This window comes from Pongo abelii, chromosome 20, assembly GCF_028885655.2.
Source record: "Pongo abelii isolate AG06213 chromosome 20, NHGRI_mPonAbe1-v2.0_pri, whole genome shotgun sequence".
NCBI classification, from domain to species: Eukaryota; Metazoa; Chordata; class Mammalia; order Primates; family Hominidae; genus Pongo; species Pongo abelii.
Genome location: NC_072005.2, coordinates 14,323,335 through 14,351,106, shown reverse-complemented (window position 1 = coordinate 14,351,106; position 27,772 = coordinate 14,323,335). Strand labels below are relative to the sequence as shown.

Here is a 27,772-nt window from a genome sequence, read left to right as displayed (position 1 = left end):
AGAATCATGAGACAAGCCTGGACAACATATTTTCCCATGGGGGTTGCGGATGGACTTGTTTAAATAAAACTAGTTTAAAGAAAAGGGAACTTATTTATATAGCTCTAGTGTTGGCCATTAGGTTTCACTGTGGTTGGCAGTTGTGTTATGTTTTGGGTTAGTAAGATGAGGAACAAGTGAATTACATCACAAACCACACAGAAAGGTAAAGTTGGTGGGTTTTTTTGTTTTGTTTTTTTGTTTTTGGTTTTTAGATGGAGTTTCGCTCTTGTTGTCCAGGCTGGAGTGCAATGGCACCATCTTGGCTCACTGCAACTTACATCTCCTGGGTTCAAGTGAATCTCCTGCCTCAGCCTCCCAAGTAGCTGGGATTACAGGCACCCGCCACCACGCCGGGCTAATTTTTTTGTATTTTTTAGTAGAGACAGGGTTTTACCATGTTGGCCAGGCTGGTCTCAAACTCCTGACCTCAGGTGATCCGCCCGCCTAGGCCTCCCAAAGTGCTGGGATTACAGGCGTGAGCCACCGCACCCGGCCAAGAAGGGGAAGTTTCTGTTGTTGTCGTTTGGCTGGTTGGTTTTGTTTGTGTTTGTTTTTGTTTGTTTTTTTTTTTTTTTGAGACAGAGTCTCACACTGTAACCCAGGCTGGAGTGCAGTGACATCAGTCATAGCTCACTGTAGCCTCGAACTTTTGGGTTCAAGGGATCCTCTGGTCCCAGCCTCCTGAGTATCTAAGACTACAGTTTCTCTCCACATTGCCCAGCTAATTAAAAAAAGATCTTTTGATAGAAACAGAATCTTGCTATATTGCTCAGGCTAGTCTCAAACTCCTGGGCTCCAGTGATCCTCCTGCTTCGGCCTCCCAAAGTGCTGGGATTACAGGAATGAGCCACCATGCTCAGCCTCTTCTCTTCTTAATTAGTTGTGGCAGGTAAGGATTCTCTTATGTGCTAACAACAAAAATGTTTTGTCTGCTGCAACCCCAGCTGTAATCTCCCCTAACCAGAAAGGTGTACATTTTTCAGTTGTATGAGCGAATCTCTTCTCTTTAAAAAAAAAGGAGCACCTGTCTTTACTCCATTGGATTAATCATCCACCCTCCCACTTCAGGCCTCACCTCTATCAGAAAGGAAGATGAAAATCCCTACACAAGCTAACATAAACAATAATAATAGTCACCATTTCACAGAACAATAAATTCAGGGTTAGGGCAGCTCTAGAGTTGGTTAATTCAGTGGCCTCATGATACCATCAACCAGATTCTTTCTGTCTGTCCAGTCCACCTTCCCCAGCATCTCAGCTTTGTCCTAAGGGTATTCCCTCCTCATGGTCCCAAGACAGCTTCCAAGACTCCAGCCATCACATGCAGAAATAGCAGATTCCAGAGGAAGAAGAGGCCTTCTAGAAAGAAGGAAGTCCTTCCTGGTACTTGCCTTCAGTTCTCCCTAACCTGAAATCTGTCATGTGGTGTCTTGATTTGAGGCCTCCCAGAAGTCGATCCAGGAGTAAGAATTTGAGTGCAAGCAGTTTATCTGGGATGGAACTGAACTGTGCATGCCCCTCCAAATTCACATGTTAAAGTCCTAACCCCTAGTGTGGCTGTATTTAGAGATGGAGCCTTTAGGTAATTAGATAGAGGTAATTAAGGTTAATCGAGGTCATCAGGGTGGGGCCCTTGTTCAATAGGATTGGTGTCCTTAGAAGAAGAGACAATACAGAGCCCACTCTCTTTCTCTGTGTGCACTCTGAGGAAAGGCCACAGGAGGATGCATTGAGAAGGCGGCTGTACACAAGCAAGGAAGTGAGCCCTCACCAAGAACTGAATTGGCTGACACCATGATCTTGGACTTCCCAGTCTCCAGAACTGCATGAAAATTAGTGTTGTTTTGTGGTATTTTGTTAGCCCTACCAGAATAAGACTGAGTGATTCCAGGAATCACTGATAGGGGAGAAGAAAAATGAGACAGGAACATGAGAACAGCCCATGCAAGGTATAAATAAGTAGTTACTGCTGAGAGCCACTGGGTCCCAATCCCACTGGGGCTTGCTGTGAAAGCTGTGTGACACATGCACCTTGGAGACATCCCAACCAAGTGGAGAGGGAGCTGAGGTTTTGTTTTGTTTTGTTTTGTTTGAGACAGAGTCTCACTCTGTTGCCCAGGCTGGAGTGCAGTGGTGTGACCTCAGCTCACTGCAACCTCTGCCTCCCGGGTTCAAGCCATTCTCCTGCCTCAGGCTCCCGAGTAGCTGGGATTACAGGTGCCCACACCACGCCCTGCTAATTTTTGTATTTTTAGTAGAGATGGGGTTTCACCATGTTGGCCAGGCTGGTCTTGAACTCCTGACCTCAAGTAATCCACCCACCTCGGCCTCCCAAAGTGGGGGGTTTACAGGTGTAAGCCACTGCACCATCCGGCCGAAGCTGAGGAATTTGACAGTCACCACCCATCCTACACTGAGGGCTGTGCCCTGGGCACTTCTGACCTGTCCCACATGTGGGCCAGGAGAAAGCCTCCAGGCAGAGAGGTGTAGGTAGCACATGCTGTTAGTATACACTAGCCCAGGGCTCAGCAACATCTTTCTGTAAAGGACCAGATAGTAAGTATTTTCGGCTTTGCAGGCCAGACATTCTCTGTTGCAACTACCGATTTTCCTTGACTTACATTGGAACTATGTAAACTGAACTATGTAAACTGAAACATCATAGTGATGAAAACATCACTGAAGTGAGAGGATCACTTGTGCCCGGGAGTTTATCAGCCTGGGCAACATAGTGAGACCCCATCTCTACCAAAAAAAATTAAAAATTAGCCAGGTATGGTGACACACGCCTGTAGACCCAGCTACTTGGGAGGCTGAGGTAGAAGGATCGCTTTAGCTGGGAGTTCAAGGCTGCAGTGAGCTATGATGGAACTACTGCACTGTAGCCTTGGGTGCAAAATTCTGTTTCAAAAGGAAGAAAAGGAAGGGGGCGGGAGGGAAGGGGAGGAGAGGGGAGGGGAGGGGAGGGAAGGGAAAAGGTAAAGGAAAGGAAAAAAGAGAAAGGAAAGAGTCACAAGTTGAAAATAAATGGAATACACCTAACCTAGTGAACATCACAGCTTAGCCTAACTTACCTTAAACACACTCAGAACACTTAACATTAGCCTACGGTTGGGCAAAATCATCAAACACAAAGCCTATTTTAAAATAAAGTGTTGAATATCTCACATAATTCTTTGAATACTATACTGAACGTGAAAAACACAATGTATGGGTACCCGAAGTAGCGTTTCTACCAAATGTGTATCACTTTCACACCATTATAAAGTTGAAACATTGTAAGTTAAACCATCGTTAAGTTGGGACCATCTGTATTTGGTTCTGTCCTTGAGTGAAAGCTGCCCCAAACGACATGCAAACAGATGAGCACAGTTGTGTGCCAATAAAACTTTATTTACAAAAACAGGTGTTGGGCCATCCCTCAGTCAATTACGAGGGAGGCAATGGAGCATTAGATGGATTTGGACCAACCAGGGCTGACCCTCTGAAGCACGTGACCACTCAGGATGGAAATAGATTTGCCGTGCTGAATCTTCCTAGCCTGTTCTCTCAGGGCAGCTGCCCTCGACAATAAGGTCTGCACAGCCTCACAGCAGGTCCCAGTCCCAATAAACTATGTCCCAAGAAATGCACTTGGCTCTGGGGTTTGGTTTGGCTTTTTTTTTTTTCCTCCATGGACTGCTGATGGCTGGAACAGGAGCTTGGCACCTCCACCCTGACCCAGACACAAGCCTGTCTGTCCCACTCAAATCGAGCTGGCCAGAGACTACAACTGTGTTGGTTCCCAAGACATAGAAAAGCCAGAAGAGACCGGGCGCAGTGGCTCACGCCTGTCAGCACTTTGGGAAGCGGAGGCAGGCAGATTACCTAAGGTCAGGAGTTCAAGACCAACCTGGCCAATGTGGTAAAATCCCAGCTCTACTAAAAATACAAAAATTAGCTGGGTGTGGTGGTGCACCTATAGGCCCAGCTACGCGGGAGGCTGAGGCAGGAGAATCGCTTGAATCCGGGAGGCAGAGGTTGCAGTGAGCCGATATCGCGCCACTGCACTCCAGCCTGGGCGACAAGAGCTAAACTCCATCTCAAAAAACAACAACAACAACAAAACAAACAAACAGAAAACAAGCCAGAAGAGATGGGGAGGAACTGGAGTGTGATCTCCCATTCCATTAACCCAGATCTGGGACTACCAGGTGGAACATTCCAAACATATCATTTTTTATTTTCTCTCTCCCTCTCTCTTAAGGCACATCTTCCAATACTCTGCAGTCATTAAGCAGAATGAGGCAGGTCTGGATGTGCTGATTTGGGGAAGGTGTCCACAGTATATAATTAACTGGAAAAAGCTATCATGGAACCCTGTGCCTGCAACGATCCCTATTTGTGAAAGTAAAAGGAGGATATTCGTATCGACTCTGGTGTGCAAATAGAAAATGCCAGGGCGGATACACCGGGCAGCTCTTAGCAGAGCTATATTAGGGGAAAGGGAGGAGCTGAGAGGGAGACTCCATTCAATATGCTCCCCCTTCGATAGGGTTTGAATTCCTTGCATTTTATCATGAGCATGTATTGCTTTTCAAAGAAAAGAAATCCACCAGGTGCAGTGGCTCATGTCTGTAATCCCAACACTTTGGGAGGATGAGGTGGGAAGATTGCTTGAGGCCAGGAGGTGGAGGTTGCAGTGCGCTATGGTTGCACCACTGCACTCCAGCATGGGTAACAGAGGGAGATCCTGTCTAATTAAAATTTAAAAAAAAATTAGAAAGAAAATGAAGGCCAGGCATGAGCCACCACTTTAGGAGGCCGAGGCAGGCAGATCACCTGAGATCAGGAGTTCGAGACCAGCCTGGCCAACATGGTGAAACCCTGTCTCTACTAAAAATACAAAAATTAGCTGGGCATGGTGGCGTGGGCCTTTAATCCCAGCTACTCGGGAGGCTGAGGCAGGAGAATTGCTTGAACCCAGGAGGTGGAGGTTGCAGTGAGCCCAGATCGCGCCATTGCACTCCAGCCTGGGTGTCACAGCGAAACTCCGTCTCAAAAAAAAAAAAGGAAGAAAAGAAAAAGAGACACTGTCTCTAAAAAAATAAATAGGTCTCTCTCTGTCTTTCTCTTTGTGTGTTTCTCTCTCGCCTGTGGATTCTGTTTCTCTGGAGAACCCTGACTAACACAGCAGAACTTTACAAATTGTCTCTCTAGTCTGCAGCTACCCATTTTATAGATGAGAAAACTGAGGCCCAGGGAGGGAAATGGCTGCTCAAGGCCTCTGGAGTCCAGGACGCTTTCTGTTCCAATCCCACAGCCTCCCCCTTCCCTGTTTCCCATTGGAAGGAGCAAAAAGGGTTTAAACAGCAGAGAGATGAGGGAAGATCTGGAATCAGCTGCTCCCCTGGCTGGCTGGGTGACCCGGAACATCCACTTGCCCACTTGCCCCCTGGGTACCAGGCCCTGGGTTCAGTACCACAGAATCACTAGTGAGAAAGTGACTTCCTTTACTGAACTATCAATCCCTCTAATCCCTCAAAAAAAGCAAGTCTCAGGCCGGGCGTGGTGGCTCACACCTGTAATCCCAGCACTTTGAGAGGCCGAGGCAGGGGGATCACCTGAGGTCAGGGGTTCAAGACCAGTTTGGTCAACATGGTGAAACCCCCTCTACTAAAAATACAAAAATTAGCGAGGCGTGGTAGCACATGCCTGTAATCCCAGCTACTTAGGAAGCTGAGGCAGTAGAATTGCTTGAATCTAGAAGGTGAAGGTTGCAGGGAGATTGCGCTATTTCACTCCAGCCTGGGTGACACAGTGAGACTCTGTCTCAAAAAAAAAAAAAAAAAAAGCAATTCTTAGAGAGGTGCTAGCTAGCATGATTTTCACACCCCTCCGATGCTTCCTAATCCAATCTTTTTTTTTTTTTTTTTTTTTAGCAAAAAGAGCTGGTCCCAGCTTTACAGTCTTGACAAATTATAGGGAGAATGTCATGACACTCTCTGCACTTTCATCATTTTTATTTTTCATTTATTATTATTTTTTTGAGACAAAGTCTCGGCTCTGTCACCCAGGCTGGAGTGCGGTGGCACAATCTCAGCTCACTGCAACCTCTATCTCTTAGGCTCAGGTGATCCTCCCACCTCAGCCTCTCTTAAGTAGCTGGGACTACAGGTACACGCCACCATGCCCAGCTAATTTTTGTAGAGATAGGGTTTTGCCATGTTGCCCTGGCTGGGCTTGAACTCCTGAGCTCAAGCGATCCTCCACCCTCAGCCTCCCAGAGTGCTGGGATTACAGGCATGGGCCACTGCACCAAGCCTCATTTTGTCTATTTTATACTTGTTTGTGGCCACTCGTGGTGGTTTTTCATTCTTGGCCGTGAGAGAACATTTCTTTTGTGAGTGAGTTGGGTTAAGTTTAAAACCGAGTTAGTCCATTTTAGAAATAAAGTAAAATCGCTTGTGTGTAGCCTGGGGCCCTGAAGAGCTTGCACCCAGCCACACGGGCCACACCGGCAGACTTACACAGCTGCATTCTGGAAGCAGTTCTTCAGCAATGGGGCACCCTGCAACTCATCCTTCAGACACCTGGTCCCTTTTCTTTTAGTACTATTCTTTCTCTTTCTTTTTCTTTTCGTCTCTCTCTCTCTCTTTTCTTCCTTTCCTTTCTTTCCTTCTTTTCTTTCTCTCCCCTTCCCCCTCTCCCCTCCACTCCCGTCCCCTCCCATCCCCTCCCCTCCCCTTCCTTTCCTTTCCCTTTCTTTTTCTTGAAAGAGTCTTGCTCTGTCACCCAGGCTGGAGTGCAGTGGCTCTATCTTAGCTCACTGCAACCTCCACCTCCCAGGTTCATGCCATTCTCCTGCCTCAGCCTCCTGAGTAGCTGGGACTACAGGCGTGTGCCACCACGCCTGGCTAATTTTTTTTTGTATTTTTAGTAGAGACGGAGTTCACCATGTTAGCCAGGCTGGTCTCGAACTCCTGACCTCAGGTGATCCACCCAGCTCGGCCACCCGAAGTGCTGGGATTTCAGCTGTAAGCCACCATGCCCAGCTCCTTTTTTCTTTTTTTAGAGATGAGATCTCTCTCTGTTGCCCAGGCAGGAGTGCACTGGTGTGATCACAGCTCACTGCAGACTCAAACTCCTGGGTTCAAGTGATCCTCCAACCTCAGCCCCCTGAGTAGTTGGGTCTACAGTTGCATGACACCACCCACGACTAATTTTTAAAATTATTTTTTGTAGAGATGGGGTCTCACTCTGTCGCCCAGGCTGGGAGTGCAGTGGTGCAATCTCGGCTCACTACAACCTCTGCCTCCCAGCTTCAACCAATTCTCCTGTGTCAGCCTCCCGAGTAGCTGGGATTACAGGCACACACCACCATGCCCAGCTAATTTCTGTGTTTTTGTATTTTTAGTAAAGATGGAGTTTCACCATGTTGGCCGGGCTGGTCTCGAACTCCTGACCTCGTGATCCACCCACCTCAGCCTCCCAAAGTGCTGGGATTATAGGTGTGAGCCACCATGCTCAGCTGGCTTCTTGTATTTTTACCGGGCACATCCGTCTGGCCTGCCTGCTGTGTGCTTGCCAAGGTGATGTGTTTGGGAAGATGCACGGAAAGTGATGAAAGCAGGGGACCCTTGGGCTGCCTCAAGCCCAGACCTATTTGCTCTATTTTTATTTTTAGAGGTGGGGGTCTCACTCTGTCATCCAAGCTGGAGTGCAGTGGCATGATCATGGCTCACTGCAGCTTTGACCCCCTGGGCTCAAGTGATCCTCCCACCTCAGCCTCCTGAGTAGCTGGGACACAGGTGTGTGCCACCACACCCAGCTAATTTTTTCTTTTTCTTTTTTTGTAGAGATAAGGTCTCACTATGTTTCCTAGGTTGGGGTCTCAAACTCCTGGTCTCAAGTGCTCCTCCTGATGCAGGAATAAGCAGGCCCCCAAAATTGGGGCTTAGGCTGGGTGGGTGACTCATGCCTGTAGTCCCAGCACCTTGGGATGAGAGGTAAGTGGATCATTTGGACCCAGGAGTTCGAGACCAGCCTGGGCAACATAGCGAGATCCCGTCTCTACAAAAATTACAAAAATTAGGCGGGTGTAGTGGCACAGCCCTGTACTCCTGGCTACTCGGGAGGTTGAAATGGGAGGATCATCTGACACCCAGAGGTCGAGGCTGCAGAGAGTCGAGACTGCACCTCTACATTCCAGCCTGGGTGTCAAAGACCCCCTTCTCAAAAAAAAAAAAAAGTCAGGTGTAGCGGCTCATGCCTGAAATCCCAGCACCTCAGGAGGCCATGGTGGGTGGATCACCTGAGGTCAGGAGTTCGAGACCAGCCTGGCCAACATGGCAATATCCCATCTCTACTAAAAATACAAAAATTATCTGGGCTTGGTGGCAATCCCAGCTACTCAGGGAGGCTGAGGGAGGAGAACTGCTTGAACCCAGGAGGCAGAGGTCGCAGTGAACCGAGATTGAACCACTACACTCCAGCAGCCTGGGCTACAGAGCGAGATTCAGTCTGAAGAAAAAAAAAATTAGGGCTTAGCCCCGGAGGGTTCTTAGATTCACCCAAAAAGGAATTCAAGGGCGAGCTGGTGGTGTTAAACAGAAAATTTAGTGAAGAATCAGGGCTACCCAAAAGGCAGTGTGCCCAGAGTAGCAGCTCAGAGGTGCTGCTGCATTCACTCATATTTGTGCCCATTTTCAATTATATGCAAATTAAGGGGCAGTTTATGTAGAAATTTCTAGGATGAGGGTGGTAAATTCTAGGTTGTTGAGTAGTTGCCATGGAAAGGGGTGGGGAATTCAGGTGTTGCCATGGTAACGGTAAACTGACATGGCACGCTGGTGGGCGTGTCTTATGGGGAGGTGCTACACACACACACACACACACACACACACACACACACACACACACCTGCTTTAGCTAGTTCTTTGTTTTTGGAGACAGAGTTTTACTCTTGTCTCCCAGGCTGGAGTACAGTGGCGTGATCTTGGCTCACTGCAACCTCCACTTCCCAGGTTCAAGCGATTCTCCTGCCTCAGCCTCTCGAGTAGCTGGGATTAGAGGCACCTGCCACCACACCCGGCTAATCTTTGTATTATTAGTAGAGATGGGATTTCACCATGTTGGCCAGGCTGGTCTCGAACTCCTGACCGCAGGTGATCCTCCCACCTCGGCCTCCCAAAGTGCTGGGATTACAAGTGTGAACCACCGCACCTGGCCATCAATTTGGTCTGATGTCTGAACTTCACCTCCAGAGTCCCTTCCAGCCTCCTACCTCACTCCTACCTTGGCCTCCTGAGTAGCTGGGACAACAGGCTTGCGCCACCATTAACCAGCTAGTTAAAAAAAAGTTTTTTTCTTTGTAAATATGGGGTCTCCTCATGTTTCCCAGACTCCAAACCTATTTCCTAACCTTTATCATTATCTGCTTCTGTGGGATGTGAATGGAAGTGAGGTGTGCTACATTCAGGCTTTTAACATCTCCCACCTGCACCTTCTAATTCTTCCTTTCCATCTGCTGGCTGGACAGAGAGGGTCTTGTGGGGCCTCTGCGTCACTGGAAGAAGGTGAAGCAACAATATAGCCGGAGTCCAGTTCCCAGGGGCAGCAAGCAGTGTGATGTGAGTGAGAAAGTAGCTTTTAGTGCATTAAGCCACTGGGATCTACAGGTTGCTCGTTACAGCAGCTGGTGTGTCCTTATTCTAATACACAGTTTGTTTTTTGTTTTGTTTTTGGATTTTTTAGGGACAGAGTCTTGCTCCGTCCCCCAGGCTGCAGTGCAGATCCTCTCGCCTTAGCCTCCGGAGTAGCTGGGACTACAGACGTGGGGGCACCACCATGCTCAGCTAATTTGTTACATGTTTATGTAGAAATGGGGTCTTGCAATGTTGCCCAGGCTGGTCTCGAACTTCTGGGCTTAAGCGATCCTCCTATCTCAGCCTCCGAAGTAGCTGGGAATGCAGGCGCATGCTACCGTGCCCAGCTAATTTTTAATATTTTTTCTGTAGAGATGGAGTCTTGCTATATTGCCCAGGCCAGTCTTGAACTCCTGGGCTCAAGCAATCCTCCCGTCTCAGCCTCCCAAAGTGCTGGGATTACAGGTGCGAGCCACCATGCCCAACCAGTTGTTTAATTCTTATAACAGCCCTTGGAGGTAGATTCCATTGTTAGCCCCAATCTTATTTATGTATTTATTTAGATGGAGTCTCACTCTGTTGCCCAGGCTGGAGTGCAGTGGCATGATCCCAGCTCACTGCAACCTTCGCCTCCTGGGTTCAAGTGATTCTCCTGCCTCTGCCTCCCGAGTAGCTGGGATAACAGGCACAGGCCACCATGATTGGCTAATTTTTTTTTGTATTTTTGGTACAGACAGGGTTTCACCACATTGGCCAGGTTGATTTCGAACTCCTGACCTCAAATCATCTGCCCACCTCGGCTTCCCATAGCCCCAATCTTTAAATGAGGAAATTGAGGTGCAGAGAGGGTCGGCCACTCGCCAAATGGGAAAAGCTAGAATTCTAACCCAGACCATTTGCCTTCAAAACCTACACTGACCACCACCGTAACCTGTGATAAGGTGCAACTCAGAGGAAATAACCTTCTCCTCTCTGGGCCCTGATGTCTTTCTACCCACAATGGATTTCCTGTTCCTGTGTGGGGAAGGAGGTGCAACACCAGCCCCCGAGCTTTGAGCCTTGCCTCGTCCTCCCTGTATATTAAGGAGTGCTCAGATGTGGCTGTAGCTGCACCTCTTCCTCCAAGACGGAGCCCACCCAGAGATGCTGTGTGCAAAAAGGCTTAACTCACAGCCGGCGCGTTAATAAGCCCTCAATAAATGTTTGAAATTATTATTATCAATGGTGTCAGGATGCTGGCAGCATAGCTCAGCAGTTAAGCCAGACGGGCTGGGTTCAAATCCCATCTCTACCATGTAATAGCTGTGTGACCTTGGGTAAGTTACTCAACCTCTCTGTTCCCCCATCTATAAAATGGGGGAAATGACACTATCTGTTTTATAGAGCTATTGCAAGGATTAGCATAGAAAATGCCTCAACCGTGCCTGCCACTGATGTCAGGTTTTATTATTGCTGTAACACTTTCCCCTATTCAGAGTTTCATCTCCTAGGTCCCCGGGCACGGCAACAGCTGGCTTTCAGATCAGGGCCTCCCTGGGAGGTTTTAGTCTCAGCACGAGTCCCCTGGCTTCCCGCTCTCTGGCTCCCAGCAGCCCCATCCTTCCCCCAGTCTTGGCCCGGGTTCCAGCACCGTCTCCTCCCCTACCCTTTGCCCCTCAGCCCCAGGGTGACCAAAGCCTCTGCCTCGTGGGACAGCTTTCTAGCACTTTCCTCCTTTTAAGAGATTGACTGCAATTTCTATAATAACATCACATTAGCCAGAAATTAATGTCCTCATTAAGATAGCAATTAGGCACATTAGCGTGGCAATAAAAGAGAAGCTTATGAAATAATTGCTGGTTCCAAAATGCCTTTAATTTAGTATTTTATATTGTGCCATGTTATTAATTTTTTTCCCTCGGCAGAAGATAATAAGAGAAACGTTTGAATTGTGGGGAGGTTTAAAATAAAAAAAAATTTTGAGAAGGAAAGCAATGTTGATACCTGTAGACAGACGATCTGTCTTCTCCCCAAAACCCCATTGATCCCGAGTCCATAGGGTGACTCCATGGGGTGTCAGAAGAGGGAGAGCGTTGATGGGTAGGGGGCCAGGCCGTGTCCTGGGACTTTTGGCCAGGCTTGGCATCCAGCGGAGATTGGAGTGGAGCAGCCTTTGATCCTAGAAGCAGGAGAAAAGGTGCCATGTTTCTTTGCCCTAAACGACAAATACCTGTTTGTTTGGGGTTTTTCCCCCAATAGGCTCCATCTCCTGAATTCAAATTCTTTCAGCAAATGTTTCCTTGGTACCCTGTGGCTCTGACTCTGCTGTTGAGGGCTTTCCAGATTGTTGGAGACGACAGATGTATAAATGGGAAAATGCCATGATAAACTGGGAATGCAGTATTTTGCAACTTGTAATGAAATCATGGCTCTAGGCCGGGCACCGCGGCTCACGCCTGTAATCCCAGAACTTTGGGACGGCAAGGTGGGAGGATTGCTTGAGGCCAGGAGTTCGAGATCAGCCTGGGCAACATAGTGAGACCGCCCCCTCCCACCCGCCGTCTCTTAAAAAAAAAAAAAGAAAGAAATTATGGATCTAGGACATGATTAGCCATGGATAGTAAAATCATTAGGGGAAAGGTGGATGAGGAATGGTTTTGTGTGGCCGGGCACAGTGGCTCACACCTGTAATTCCAGCACTTTGGGAGGCTCAGGCAGGCGGATCACCCGAGGTCAAGAGTTCAAGACTAGCCTGGCCAACATGGTGAAACCCCATCTCTACTAAAAATACAAAAATTAGCCCGCTGTGGTGGCAGGTGCCTGTAATTCCTGCTACTCGAGAGGCTGAGGCAGGAGAATTGCTGGAACCTGGGAAGCAGGGGTTGCAGCGAGTCAAGATCGCGCCACTGCACTCCAGCCTGGGTGACAGAACAAGACTCTGTCTCAGAAAAAAAAAAAGGAAAAAAGAAAAAAAAAAAAAAGGAAAAAAGAAAAAAAAAAAGGAATGTTTTAGGGGAGGCCTGTTCTGCTCCAATCTGAGCCCTGGCTCAACTTTAGCGTCCTAGGCTGGACATGATGTGGCTCCCATTGGGAGCAGTAGTAGGTTGGTGAGGGCCTGGAAGGAGACGTGTCTATCTAAGGTAAGGAGGACACCTCAGAGAATCAGGCACATGAACACAGACCTGAAGGAGTTGTGGCCGGGCGCGGTGGCTCACGCCTGTAATCCCAGCACTTTGGGAGGCTGAGGCGGGCGGATCACGGGGTCAGGAGATCGAGAACATCCTGGCTAACACGGTGAAACCCCGTCTCTACTAAAAATACAAAAAATTAGCCGGGCGTGGTGGCAGGTGCCTGTAGTCCCAGCTACTCGGGAGGCTGAGGCAGGAGAATGGCGGGAACCTGGGAGGCGGAGCTTGCAGTGAGCCAAGATCGCACCACTGCACTCCAGCCTGGGTGACAGAGTGAGACTCCGTCTCAAAAAAAAAAAAAAAAAAAAAAAAGAGACCTGAAGGAGTAAAAGCAGAGTATACACATAGAGATCTGGGGGAAGAAGGTTCCAGGCAGAAGGAACAGCAGGTGCCAAGACTCTGGGGTGAGAACTAGCACAGAGAAGTGGAGATCAGCTAGGAGGCTGATGTGGCTGGACCGAAGTAAAAGAGAGAGGAGAGGAAGTGCAATCAGAGAGATACCAAGGAAAGAAAACATGGGGGGCTGGGCACGGTGGCTCACGCTTGTAATCCCAGCACTTTGGGAGGCCAAGGCGGGCGGATCACCCGAGGTCAGGAGTTAGAGACCAGCCTGGCCAACATGGTGGAACACCGTCTCTACTAAAAAATACAAAAATTAGCGGGGCATGGTGGCACATGTAATCCCAGCTACTCAGGAGGCTGAGGCAGGAGAAACGCTTGAGCCTGGGAGGCGGAGGCTGCAGTGAGCCGAGATCGCGCCACTGCAATCCAGCCTGGGCAACAAAGCGAGACTCTGTCTCAAAAAAAAAAAAAAAAAGAAAAAGGAAAAATGGGGAATTTCATTGGAAGGTCATGCCGAAAAACAAACAAAAAAGAAATAAAGGAAAAATGGGGAAGGATTCCTCAGGAAGTTAAAGAGTTGATAATCAATTTCAGGGATCCCGGGATTTGAGTCTAGCTCCTTCGTGGGCAAGGGGACGTGCTAACCAATGCACACCTGTGCCTGCCAGGCTCCTTGTCAGTTACCTGTTGCCAGTTAAGCTGTCTAACGAAGGCCAGGCACAGTGGCTCATGCCTATAATCCCAGCACTTTGAGATGCCAGGCAGGTGGATCACTTGAGGCCACGAGTTTGAGACCAACCTGGCCAACATGGCAAAACCTCGTCTCTACTAAAAATACAAAAATTAGTCAGTCGTGGTGGCGGGTGTCTGTAATCCCAGCTACTCAGGAGGCCGAGGCAGGAGAATCACTTGAACCCGGGAGGCGGAGGTTGCAGTGAGCCGAGATTGCACCACTACATTCCAGCCTGGGCCACAAAGTGAGACTGAGTCAAAAAAAAAAAAACAAACAGCTGTCTAACAATGCCCAAATCCAGCAGTTTAGGACAATCAGCATTAATTTTGGCTTCGCAGGCTACAGGGCAGTTTTTCTGCTCCTGGCTGGGCTCACCCACCAATGTCTATGGGTCTAAAAGGCACACTGTATTTATTCAGGCTGGGTCTTTTCGTATATTTGGGGCCCGGCTGGCTGTTAGGCTGGTCTAGGACAACAGGATTCTTCCCTCATCCTCCAGCAGGCTAGCTCGGGCTTGGTCACCTGACAGGGGCAGGGTTTCCAGACATCGAGCAGAAACATGCACCACCTCTTCAGGCCTAGATTGGGAAGTGACTTCACTTCTGCTGCGATCCATTGATTGGCCAAAGGAGATCACGAAACCAACCCAGATTCAAGGGGTGTGGAAACAGGCTCTACCTCCCAGTGAGAGGAGCTACCTAGGCAAAGAGTATAGATGGTGGGCGGTAGAATTGGGTCCATGAAGCAAACTTGACCAGCCCCATGATTCCTTTGGGGCTTTTGATAATCGTTCCCTGCCCCTCCCTGGGTACCCCAAGGCATTCTATGGTCCTTGACCCTACCTTTGGCCCCTGTAGAAGTTCTTTTTTTTTTTTTTTTTGAGACGGAGTCTCGCTCTGTCACCCGGGCTGGAGTGCAGTGGTGTGATCTCGGCTCACTGCAAGCTCCTCCTCCCAGGTTCACGCCATTCTCCTGCCTCAGCCTCCCAAGCCCGGCTAATTTTTTGTATTTTTAGTAGAGACGGTGTTTCACTGTGTTAGCCAGGATGGTCTCGATCTCCTGACCTCGTGATCCGTCCGCCTCGGCCTCCCAAAGTGCTGGATTACAGGCATGAGCCATTGCGCCCGGCCTTCTGTAGAAGTTCTTTCTGCCCAGGTTTGCTCTCTCTCTAAGCTTCCACAGGAGCTGTGGCTTGGGTTGTTCAAGACCCCAAATTCCTGACTGGACTTCCCTTCTTCCGCTCGGCATTGGGGTGTGACCAGGACTGAAGTATTTTATTGGAATCATTGGCTCTCCTGATAGCAAACAGAGAGTTGGTGTCAGTAAGGCAAAGGAGAGGTTAGTCTGTAGTGTGCTATGGAGTAAGGGAGCAATGGAAATTGGGAACTTAGTTTGAACACACTCAGTGTCCCCTTGTGCAGTGTCCAACCTGCCTAACCGTACCAGCCCACCCTGATTGAGGGACTAAAGAGTGGAGGAAAGGAAGGGGAAAGGGATTTCATTGACAGCTGGAGTCTTAGCCCTCGGGCCAAATGAAGGACCTTCCCAGAACAGAGTGACCCAGAAGGAAGCTGTGGCCCAACCACCCAAATGGGTAACCCTGACAGGGCAACCTGCCCTCTTGTCAATCAAGGCTGGACCAGGTGGTGTGGGGGAGGGGTGGAGGGCTAAGAGAGGGGGCAAAGAGGAGGGTAGGAAGGTCCTGGCCTAAACGACCCAGTTAGTTTCCCCATCACCCCCTACCCCCATCCTGTATCCCAGGGAAGTAAAGTGCAGCTGGGTTCTTGGTTGCCATGGCAACTGACAAAAAAAGACTTGGGGGGAGGAAAACACCCCGGGGGCATGAAGAAGCAATTTGCTCTCAGGTCTGGGAGTCAGCACTGGAATCAGAATGTCCTAAGGAGGAAAGAAAACAGAGCGAGCTGGGCTTGGGTAGGTGGCAAACCTTCCCAAGTCCCCCTGCTAGCCATCCTAAGGGGGAGAGGGTAGGGGCGACCCCAGCTCTGTGTGGGCGGCGCCAACTCTAAGCCCCCACCCCCGAGGCTACCTGTCCCACCCGAAGCGTTTAGCACCCAGGGTCTGTGGTGGGGGGAGGCGGAGGCGGGGAGGGGGAGGCGGAGGCGGGGGGGGAGGCGGAGGCGAGGGAGAAGGGGGAGGCGGAGGGGGAGGCGGAGGCGGGGGGGTGGAGGTGGGGCGGGGGCGGGGCTTCCCAACGGATTTTTTTTTTTTTTTTTTAATTTCCAATTCTGCCTTGGGACGAGGTCCTGGCTGGGGGAACCGCATCAGGCCTGACACCCATCCCATTCCCCCCTAAACCCAGAACGAGATCAAACCTCACTCCGCAGCCCCTTCCCGACCTCGCCGCTCAGGCTGTGATGGAAAGGTCCCTGGGAGTGGGGAGGAGGGCGAATTTAAACCCGGCGAGGGATCCTGTAGCCCAGTTCTCCTCGGTTCCCTAAACCTCCAGGAAAGCGGAGAAAGTCACATTGTGGTGGCAGCTGCGGGTTTTTTTTTTTAATCTGTTAATAAAACGCAAGTGAATCAAATCCGCCCTAAGGGAAGGGGGGGGGGGTGCGGCGAGGCAGGGGCCATGGTGTTTGCAGAAGTTAGAAATTTAATAAGAAGGAAAAATAAAAATAGCCACTGTGCTGGAGAGAGAGAGAGAGAAGGTTGGGAGAAGCAGGCAAGTGTAGGACTCCTGGCTGGGTGGAAACGTGCAGAGGGGGCTGGGGAAGGCGAGGGCACCCCTAGTCTGGAGGAGCAAGGGAGACACAGCTGGGGATACCAGGAGGGGAGTCTTTGGGGTGTCACCCAGAACAGTCGAGTTCCTTGGCAGATTTTTCACCAGCAGTGAGCTGGGCACAGAGGTTGGGGTTTGGCCCTCTAAACACCTGGGTGTAGAGGTCCAGCCTCTGGTTACTTGCTCTTCACAGTGCCCCCCACCTTCTGAGCTACTCAAGAGATGGGGGACAGGAGCAGTACTGCCAAGAACAGTTGTGCAAGTTGCACACTGCACAAGCATACCAGACAGAAGCTAGAGCAGAAGCTGACGTCATCTGTTCCCCTCACCACACATTGCATCTGCCCAGAGGAAGAGGTAACTTTTATTTATTTTATTTTATTTTATTTTATTTTATTTTTTGAGATGGAGTCTCACTGTTATTGCCTGGGCTGGAGTGCAATGGCGCGATCTCGGCTCACTGCAACCTCTGCCTCCCAGGTTCCAGCGGTTCTCCTGCCTCAGCCTCCCGAGTAGCTGAGAGTACAGGCACCCGCCACCACGCCCAGCTAATTTTTGTATTTTTAATAGAGACAAGGTTTCACCATGTTGGCCAGGCCGGTCTCGAACTCCTGACCTCAGGTGAGCTGCCCACCTCAGCCTCCCAAAATGTTGGGATTACAGGCATGAGCCACGGCACCCAGCAAGGAAGGGGTACCTTTTAAAGATCTACACAAGGTGGGGCGCCATGGCTCATGCCTGTAATCCCAGCACTTTGGGAGGCCAGGACAGAAGGATCGCCCAGGACCTGAAGACCAGCCTAAGCAGCATGGGGAGACCCCCATCTCTACAATAAATAAATAATGAAAAAATAAACATCCTGGCTGGGCGTTGTGGCTCACACCTGTAATCCCAGTGCTTTGAGAGGCCCAGGCAGGCAGATTGCTTGAGCTCAGGAGTTCAAGACCACCTTGGAAAACATGGTGAATCCCTGTCTCTATGATAAATACAAAAATTACCCAGGCATGGTGGCACATAACTGTGGTCCCAGCTACTCAGGAGGCTGAGGTGGGAGGACACACAAAGTTGATAGTGAACCAGCTGCATCTCTGAACACATCCAGTGACACCCCCTCCATCCCGTTCCAGGAAACCCAAGATTGCTGACAGGCCCAACCAGAGCAGCTTTGAGCTGGCTGCAGCCTGCAGGGCCCTCCGGGAGCAGCTGGATGGAATTTGTTCATGCATTCACTCAACAAGTATTTACTGGGTGTTTATTTCATGCCAGGTACCGTGCTGGGCAGTGAATGAATGAACCCTTGCCCTGGGGTTAACACGCCAGTGGAATGAACAGACAAACCCCACAAGCACTGCATACGGTATGCAAAATGGGGTGCATGCTATGGAGGGAAATACAGCTGGGAGGGGTGGGGTGGGCAGGGGCCCTGGGTGCAATTTTTGCAAAGTGACCTCACTGAGGAGGGGACATTGCAGCAAACCCAGAAGCAGGCAAGGAGGAGTCACATGGCTGGCTGAGGGAACAGCATTTTAGGCAGAGGGAACAGCATTTTAGGCATGGGGAACAGCCTGTGCAAAGCACTGAGACCTTGTTTTGTGAACCGAGCGCCTTGAAATATGAGTTGCTTGGCCCTAGTTAAGGTTCTGAAAGAGCCTTTACTTTTTTTTCCCCTAGACCTGGGTGTGGTGGCTCATGCCTGTAATCCTAACTACTCAAGAGGCTGAGGTGGGAGGATCGCTTAAGTCCAGAAGGTTGAGGCTGCAGTGAGCCATGATCGTACCACGGTACTTCAGCCTGGGTGACAGAGCAAGACTTTGTCTCAAAAATAAAAAACAAAAAAATCCAATTCTGGCCGGGCACGGTGGCTCACGCCTGTAATCCCAGCACTTTGGGAGGCCAAGGCAGGTGGATCACAAGGTCAAGAGTTCGAGACCAGCCTGGCCAAGATGGTGAAACCCTGTCTCTACTAAAAATAAAAAAAAATTAGCTGGGCGTGGTGGCACGTGCCTGTAGTCCCAGCTACTTGGGAGGCTGAGGCAGGAGAATTCCTTGAACCTGGGAGGCGGAGATTGCAGTGAGCCGAGATCGTGCACTGCACTCTAGCCTGGGGGACAGAGCGAGACTCCATCTCAAAAAAAAAGAATCCAATTCCAACCTATACAAGGCAGCAGCTGTGAGGTGACACAAGTATGAACCCCATTAAGTTCCCCCAAAAGCTAAGAATCTTGGATTTCTTTCACAAGTGAATGACCCCCCCAATCTTGAAGGAAAATCATTCTAGCAGCAAATCCTAGACAGGACTTACTATCAGCCAGATATTGCCATCTGCCTTAACTGGTTTAATCCTGACAGTGAACCCCAATGATGTAGAAAATGTTACCACCATTTTTTTTTTTTTAAATACAGAGTCTCGCTCTGTCCCCCAGGCTGGAGTGCGGTAGCGCAATCTCGGCAGGCAGACTGCTTCCTGCAGACTCCTGGGTTCAAGTTCAAGTTCAAGTTCACTGCAACCTCTGACTCCTGGGTTCAAGTGATTCTCCTGCTTCAGCCTCCCGAGTAGCTGGGATTACAGGGGCACGCCACCACACCTGGCTAATTTTTATATTTTTAGTAGAGATGGGGTTTCGCCATGTTGGCCAGGCTGGTCTCAAAGTCCTGACCTCAGGTGATCTGCCTGCCTCAGCCTCCCAAAGTGCTGGGATTACAGGCGTGAGCCACCGTGCCCGGATGTTATCACCATTTTACAGGTGGTGAAACCAAGATACAGAACAATGCAGTGGCTCCCATGTGTGGATAAGAAGTAGCTTGTGGATTTGAACCCAGGACACCTGTCTGTGCATTGAGCCAGGCCGATCTGCACCCAGGCACCTGCCCAGGTGGATGCAGGGCATGTGAGATTCTTACAAGGCCTCCCATTTTGATGGGGTCCCTAGGCCTCCAGGCCTGCACTGGAGCTGGTCTGCTTCCAGGTGGAGCCAACGGAGGGTCCTGGTGCGGGGGAGTCGGCGTTGGCGGGTGATTGATGGTTTAATATCTCGCGCTGCGACCCGGGCCCCTCGTCGCCCACGCCTCTGCGGGCGGCCCCCAGTGAGAGGCGGAGATGGGATAATTCGGTTACCAAAAAGAAAATGAAAATTTCAGAGAGAGAAAGAGACAGAGAAAGAGGTGCAGACCAGGGAGTGAGCTGGGAGCTGATTTGGCAGGGCTGGGCTTGGATGGGAGGGAGGAGGCTGACTCTCAAATCCGGAATCCCTCAGGGGGCCTGGGGACTCATAGGTCCCAGCCGACTTCAACTCCCATCTGACTTCCTGTCTTGAGAACAGAGACAGCAGATGTGACAAGTGAGAGGTCACAGGCAGGGGCAAGGCCTCAGAGGAGAGGGAAGCATGTGGCCTCCGCCTGGGACAACTGCTGGCAGGTGAGGCCAAGGGGAGGTAGGGACTGGTGGAGTTGGGGTGGAGGGAACAAGAGACTCCAAGTTCCCAGCTCAGAGGCTTCTGGTCATCCTTGACTCGAGTCCTCTCTCTCTGTCTCTCTTTTTTTTTTAGATGGAGTCTTACTCTGTCGCCCAGGCTGGAGTGCAATGGCATAGTCTTGGCTCACTGCAACATCCGCCTCCTGGGTTCGAGCAAGTCTCCTGTCTCAGCCTCCCAAGTAGCTGGGATTACAGGCGTGCAGCACCACGCCTGGCTATTTTTTGTGTTTTTGGTACAGACGGGGTTTCACTGTGTTGGCCAGGCTGGTCTCGAACTCATGACCTCAAGTGATTCTCCCACCTTAGCCTCCCAAAGTGCTGGGATTACAGGCGTGAGCCACCGTGCCCCGCCGGAGTCCTCTCTTTTTTCCCTTTCCATCCACGTTCAAACCTCAGACTTCATTTCTTCCCCACCTCCCCAGCCCTCACCTGGTCCAGCCCAGCATCCCTCACCTGGTCCAGCCCAGCATCCCTCACCTGGACTGTGCAGTCCCTCTACCGTTGCTCAGGTCTCCAGCCTGGCCCTGAAGCCTGTTCCCTCCGCAGCCTCCAGAGGGCGCGAGCGAACACCTGAGTCAGGCCACGCCCGCTCCTCCCGCTCAGAACCCGGAAGGCTCCCACCTTGTGTTAATTTCCCATGGTTGCCGTCACAAACTAGCATTTTTTTTAACGACGCAAATTATCCTACAGCTCTAGAGGTCAGAGATGTGGTTCGGGTCTCACCTGCCTAAGACCAAGATGTCAGCAGGCTGCAGTCCTTTCTTGGGGGTTTTAGGGGACGATCTATTTCTTGCTCATTTAGGGGTGCAAGATTCAGTTCCTCGGGGTTGTAGGACTGAGGCCCCTGTTTTCTTGCTGGTTGTCCGTTCCCCGTTTCTAGAAGTTGCCTGCATTCCTTGGCTCGTGGGCCCTCCATTTTCAAAGCCAGCAATGAGGAGTCAAGTCCTTCTCATATGACAGCCTTCAGCTCCCCTCTGCTGCCCCCTTGCACTTTAAGGACTTGTGTGATTAGATGATCCAAGGTCATTTCCCTGTCTGAAGATCCTTAATTACCTAATCAGCAAAGTCCCTTTTGTTGCATGAGGTAGAAATTCACTAACCCTGCTTCTCAGGGCCTGGCTGTGTCCAAAGGAGTCTTTCTCCTTTAGACACTTTTAAGTGTCTGACCTGTCCTCTGCCTCTCCCTGGGCACCTGCTCCCTGCTCAGCCTGCCTCTCCCGCAATTCAAGCCAGTCATATGCTTGACGCTCCTCCAGGAAGCCTCCCTGAAGTACCCATGTTTGTCAACCCACTGGAGCAGTTACCAGCCCCTTTCTCCTGTCCTCCCCAAGCCACGAGATCTTGAAAGTTTAAGATGAGGAAGTAGATATTTTGGGAAGGAGGGCATTATTCTCCTTACCAACTGCCTCACTCAGAGCAAAAGTCCAGTCCTCATGGAGGCCAGAAAACCCAGCTTTCTCCAGGCAGATGGGCCTCCTTACTGTTCTCCAAACTCACCAAAGACATCCTGCCTCAGGGCCTTTGCACAGGCTGTTCCCTCTGCCTGAGTCATCCTCCCCCAGATATCCACATGGCTCCTCCCTCACCTCCTCCAGGTCTCCCTTCACTTGTGCCCTTCCCCAGGGAAGCCTTCCCTGATGCACACACACCTGATTTACAACATCCACAGACTCTTATTGCTGATTTTTTTTTTTTTTTCGGAGACAGGGTCTCACTCTGTTGCTCAGGCTGGAGTGCAGTGGCGTGATCTCAGCTCACTGCAACGTCCACCTCCGAGTTGAAGTGATTCTCCTGCCTCAGCCTACCGAGTAGCTGGGATTACAGGCATGCTCCATGACACCCAGCTAATTTTTGTATTTTTAGTAGAGACGGGGTTTTGCCATGCTGACAAGCCTGGTTTTGAACTCCTAGCCTCAAGTGATCCGCCCGCCTCGGCCTACCAAAGTGCTGGGATTACAGGCATGAGGCTGCTGTATTTTCTCCATTGCACTGGCTGCTTTTGGCTACACCACAGAATATTCACTCCTTGTTTATCCTATCGCCCAGGTCCCCCACTGGAAAGTCAGCTCCAAAAGGGAAGTTCCTCCACACTGTTTCCTCCTGGCTCTGTATGCCGCCCCCTTCCCTGGCCCTTGGCATACAGCAGGTGCTCAATAAGTGTTAGGGCTGAGCACAGTGGCTCACGCCTGTAACTACCAGCACTTTGAGAGGCCAAGCAGACAGATTTGAGCCCAGGAGTTCAAGACCAGCCTGGCCAACATGGCAAAACCCCGTCTTTACTAAAAATACAAAAATTACCCAGGTGTGGTGATGCAAGCCTGTAATCACAACTACTCAAGAGGCTGAGAAATGAGAATCGCTTAAACCTGGGAGGCAGAGGCTGCAGTGAGCAGTGATCGCGCCACTGCACTCCAGCATGGGCGACAGAGCGAGACTGTGTCTCAAAAAATAATAAGTGTTTGTTGAGTGAATGGATGGCAGGCAGGCAGGGCCCCAGCCCAGAGGAGGATGGGGACCCAGTGGAAGGTGGGAGCGGCAGGTGGAGAGGGATTGGTGTGGAGATGGTAGAGAAAAAGACCTTCTAGAACAATCCTGGGGGTCAGGTGGTCCCTGTGATGAAATGAACCTGCATTGTGTGAATTCCGGTCAAGGGCTGATGTCTCATCACCTCTATAATGTGCTTTTCACAGGGAAACGTGTCCCCCCTGCCCCGCAGTCCCCTCGATAAAATCTTAGCCTTATGACTTTGTTCTCTGTTCATCTCAGATAACAGATGTTCCTGGAGTCACCTTAGTCACAGAGCAGGTTGGCTTCGATTCAAAACAAGGAATGTCCAGACCCAAGCTGGGGCCTTGATTTAGACTTCAATCCTGTTTCCTTCTGCCTCTCCCCCATCCCCACCAGCATCAGGTTCTGGGGGTCTGGGTGGTGCAGGGGCCCCATCTTTCTTTCTTTCCTCTCCTTTCCTTTCACGGCCAGGGCTGCAGCTCCAGGAGGGAGTATAGTGTGTCAAATGGTGCCCCCCAAAAGGATGTGTCCACACTCTGGCCCCTGCAACCTGTGAATGTGATGTTTTTATATTAACTTTTTTTTTTTTTTTTGAGATGAAGTCTTGCTCTTGTCTCCCAACTGGAGTGCAATAGCGCAATCAAGGCGTGCTGCAACCTCCGCCTCCCGGGTTCAAGCGATTCTCCTGCCTCAGCCTCCTGAGTAGCTGGGATTACAGGCGCCCGCCACCACGTCCGCCTAATTTTTGTATTTTTAGGAGAGACGGGGTTTCCCCATGTTGGCCAGGCTGGTCTCGAACTCCTGATCTCAGATGATCCGCCTGCCTCGGCCTCCCAAAGTGCTGGGATTACAGGCATGAGCCACCACACCTGGCCAACTTATTTTTTTTTAAAGACATGGTCTTGCTCTGTCACTCAGGGTGGCTAGAGAGCAATGGCATGATTTTGACTTCCCAGGCTCAAGTGATTTTCCCACCTCAGCCTTCCAAGTAGCTGGGACCACAGGCACACAACACCATGCATGGCTAATTTTTGTATTTTTTGCAGAGAGAGATTCTTGCTATGTTTCCCGGGCTGGTCTTGAAGTCCTGGCCTTGAGCGATCCTCCCACCTCGGCCTCCCAAAGTGCTGGGATTACAGGTGCGAGCCACTGCGCCTGGCCTGAATGTGATCTTAGGTGGATAAACTGTAACTGTCATAGGCCCATTGTTCGAGGCACTGGGCAAGTCAACATGCTGAGATACCAGTTTGCAGCAGAGAAGGAGGTTTAATCATAGGGCCACAGATCGAGGAGATGGGAGCAAATCTAAAATCCATCTCCTGGGTGGGCGTGGTGGCTCACACCTGTAATCCCAGCACTTTCGGAGGCCGAGGTGGGTGGATCACTTGAGGTCAGGAATTTGAGACCAGCCTGGCCAACATGGCAAAACCCTGTCTCTACTAAAAATACAAAAATTTGCCGGGCGTGATGGTGCATGCCTGTAATCCCAGCTACTCGGGAGGCTGAGGCGGGAGAACCGCTGGAACCCGGGAGGCAGCAGTTACAGTGAGCTGAGATCGCGTCAGTGCATTGCATTCCAGCCTGAGCGACAGAACAAGACTCCATCTCAAAAAAAAAAAAAAAAAAAAAGCCATATGCTCCTAATGTCAGAGATCCTGTCTGTAGAAACAATGGGATGTATTTGTGTTTTGTTTTGTTTTGAGACAGAGTTTCGCTCTTGATGCCCAGGCTGGAGTGCAATGGCGCGATCTCGGCTCACTGCAACCTCTGCCTCCCGGGATCAAGCGATTCTCCTGCCTCATCCTCCCCAGTAGCTGGGCTTACAGGCATGCACCACCATGCCTGGCTAATTTTTGTATCTTTGGTAGAGATGCAGTTTCTCCATGTTGGTCAGGCTGGTCTGGAACTCCCAGCCTCAGGTGATCCACCCGCCTTGGCCTCCCAAAGAGCTGGGATTACAGGCGTGAGCCACTGCGCCCGGTGAAACAATGGGGTGTAAAAGTGCTACCTGACTTTCAGCAGCAAGGAAGGGGGCCCTAGTGCAGCCTGATTCATGGTTCATTGTAACTGTATTTCTGTCTGGAATCTGGCATGCAATCCTTGTCAACTCTGTAGGAGGGGTTTTGAAAGGGTCATTGCAGATATTAGAATTCTCAAGATGAGATCATCCTGGAAAACACGGTAGTCCTAAATCCACAGACGACTCTCCTTAGGAGAGACACATAGAGGAGACACAGTAGAGAAGGACCCGTGAAGACGGAAGCAGAGGTTGCAATGCTGTGGTTGCCACCGAGGAACGCCTGGAGCCCTCACAAGCTGGAAGGGGCCAGGAGGGATTCTTCCCTAGAGTCTCTGTGGGGTGTGTGGCCCTGCAGATGCCTTGATTTCAGACTTCTGGCCTGCAGAACCGTGAGAAAATAGGTTTCTGTTGTTTTAAGTGACTCAGTTCGTGGTGCTGTTATATAGCAGCCACAGGAAGGAAACAAATCCAGGGGTCAGATGGTTCTCATTAAACTGGGTCTGCTGTCAGCCAGCCTTGCCTCTCAGGGCCTAGTGGTGTTCAGAATGAAATCTTTCACTTTCACTTTTTTTTTTTTTTTTTTTTGAGACAGGGTCTCACTCTGTCACCCAGGCTAGAGTGTAGTGGGGCAATCTCGGCTCACTGCAACTTCTGCCTCCCAAGTTCCAGCGATTCTCCTGTCTCAGGCCAAGGCAGGTGGATCACTTCAGGTCAGGAGTTCAAGACCAGCCTCGCCAGTGAAACTTCGTCTCTACTAAAAAAAAAAAAAAAATACAAAAATTAGCTGGGCGTGGTGGTGTCCACCTGTAGTCCCAGCTACTCAGAGGCTGAGGTGGGAGAATCACTTGAACCCAGGATGTAGAGGTTGCAGTGAGCTGACATTGTGCCGCTGCACTCCAGCCTGGGCAACAACAGACTGAGACCCTGTCTGAAAAAAAAAAAAAAAAAAAAGCTGGGTGCGGTGGCTCACGCTTGTAATCCCAGCACTTTGGGGAGGCCGAGGCAGGTGGATCATGAGGTCAGGAGCTTGAGACCAGCCTGACCAACATAGTGAAACCCCGTCTCTACTAAAAATACAAAAATTAGGCCGGGTGGCGGTGGCTCACACCTGTAATCCCAGCACTTTGGGAGGCCGAGGCGGGCGGATCACGCGGTCAGGAGATTGAGACCGTCCTGGCTAACATGGTAAAACCCCGTCTCTACTGAAAATACAAAAAAAAAAAAAAAAAATTAGCCGGGCGTGGTGGCGAGCGCCTGTAGTCCCAGCTACTCCAGAGGCTGAGGCAGGAGAATGGTGTGAACCCGGGAGGCAGAGCTTGCAGTGAGCCGAGATCGCGCCATTGCACTCCAGCCTGGGCGACAGAGTGAGACTCCGTCTCAAAAAAAGTTATCTTCCGAGTAATGTGCAAAGGAAATCAGTATTCGGAAGAGCTATCTGCACTCCCAAGTTCTTTGCAGCACTATTCACAATAACAAGATATGGAAGTAACCTAAGTGTCCATCAATGAATGAATGGATAAAGAAAACGTGGTGCATATACACAATAGAGTACTGTTCAGCCTGAAAGAAGAAGCAAATCTTGTCATTGCAACAACATGGATGAATCTGGAGGACATTATGCACAGTGAAATAAGCCTGGCGCAGAAAGACAAATAGTGCATGATCTCACTTGTATGCAGAATCTAAAAAAAAAGTCACATTCACAGAAGTAGAGAGTAGAACAGTCGTTAACAGAGTCTGGGAAAGTGGAAAACATGTTGCCCAAAGGATACAAAGTTTCCATTAGGAAGAGTAAGTCCTGGTGATCAAGGTGGCTATAGCTAATCATAATGTATATTTCTTTTTTTCTTTTTCTTTTTTTTGAGACAGAGTCTCGTTCTGTCGCCCAGGCTGGAGTGCAGTGGCACAATCTCGGCTCACTGCAACCTCCACCTCCCGGGTTCAAGCAATTCTCTGCCTCAGCCTCCTGAGGTGCTGGGACTACAGGCGCCCGCCACCACGCCTGGCTAATTTTTGCATTTTTAGTAGAGACGAGGTTTCACCATCTTGGCCAGGCTGGTCTTGAACTCGTGACCTAGTGATCCACCTGCCTCGGCCTCCCAAAGCGCTGGGATTACAAGCATAACTGCGCCCCGCCCCATAATGTATATTTCAAACTTGTGAAATGAGTGGATTTTAAATGGTCTCACTATAGGGTCTGGCGCGGTAGCTCACATGTGTAATCCCAGCACTTTGGGAGGCTGAGATGGGAGGACCACTTCAGCCCAGGTGTTCAAAACCAGACTGGGCAATATTTTACAGACCCTGTCTCTAAAAAAACAAACTGTTCTCGCTACAAAGAAATAAGTATGTGAAGTGATAGATATGTTCATTAGCACGATCTGCTTTCTAATATATACAGTATTGAAACATCATATCATACTCCATAAACATACGCAATTACTTGTCAATTAAAAATAAAAATTAGGGATCAGATGTGGTAGCTCACACCTGTAATCTCAGCACTTTGGGAGGCCAAGGCGGGTGGATCACTTGAGGTCAGGAGTTTGTGACCAGCCTGACCAACATGGTGAAATCCCAACTCTACTAAAAATATGAAATTAGCTGGGCGTGGTGGCACGCACCTGTAATCCCAGCTACTTGAGAGCCTGAAGCAGGAGAATCGCTTGAATCCAGGAGGGGGAAGTTGCAGTGAGGCAAGATTGTGCCATTGCACTCCAGCCTGGGCAACAGAGCAAGACTCTGTCAAAAAAAAAGAAAGAGGCTGGGCACAGTGGCTCACACCTGTACTCCCAGCAATTTGGGAGGCCAAGGCGGGCGGATCATGAGGTCAGGAGTTTGAGACCAGCCTGGCCGACATGGTGACCACCTCATCTTTACTAATAATATAAAAATTAGCCGGGTGCGGTAGTGCGCACCTGTAGTCCCAGATACTCAGGAGGCTGAGGCAGGAGAATGGCTTGAACCTGGGAGGCAGAGGTTGCAGTGAGCCAACATTACCTAATGACAGAGCAAGACTCTGTCTCAAAAAAAAAAGAGAAAGAGAGACAAGGAAGGAGGGAGGGAAGGAGGGAAGGAGAAAGAGAAAGGAAGGAAAGAAGGAAGGAAGGGCTGGGCGCGGT

General features: G+C 50.1%; 1 long non-coding RNA gene across 6 annotated transcripts in view; it reads left to right on the top strand.

Moving 5' to 3' along the window:
• LOC112130229 (uncharacterized) overlaps positions 1-27,772 on the top strand; it is a 103,807-nt gene that overhangs the window by 57,253 nt on the left and 18,782 nt on the right. For 5 of the 6 annotated variants that reach the window (XR_010138422.1, XR_010138423.1, XR_008516177.2 and 2 more), the window contains 2 exons: positions 16,844-17,007; positions 17,917-18,007. This is a non-coding gene — a long non-coding RNA (uncharacterized LOC112130229). Of the gene's footprint in view, positions 1-16,843; positions 17,008-17,916; positions 18,008-18,321; positions 18,810-27,772 lie in introns of those variants that run through there. The other variant, XR_008516176.2, reaches the window with a different exon arrangement.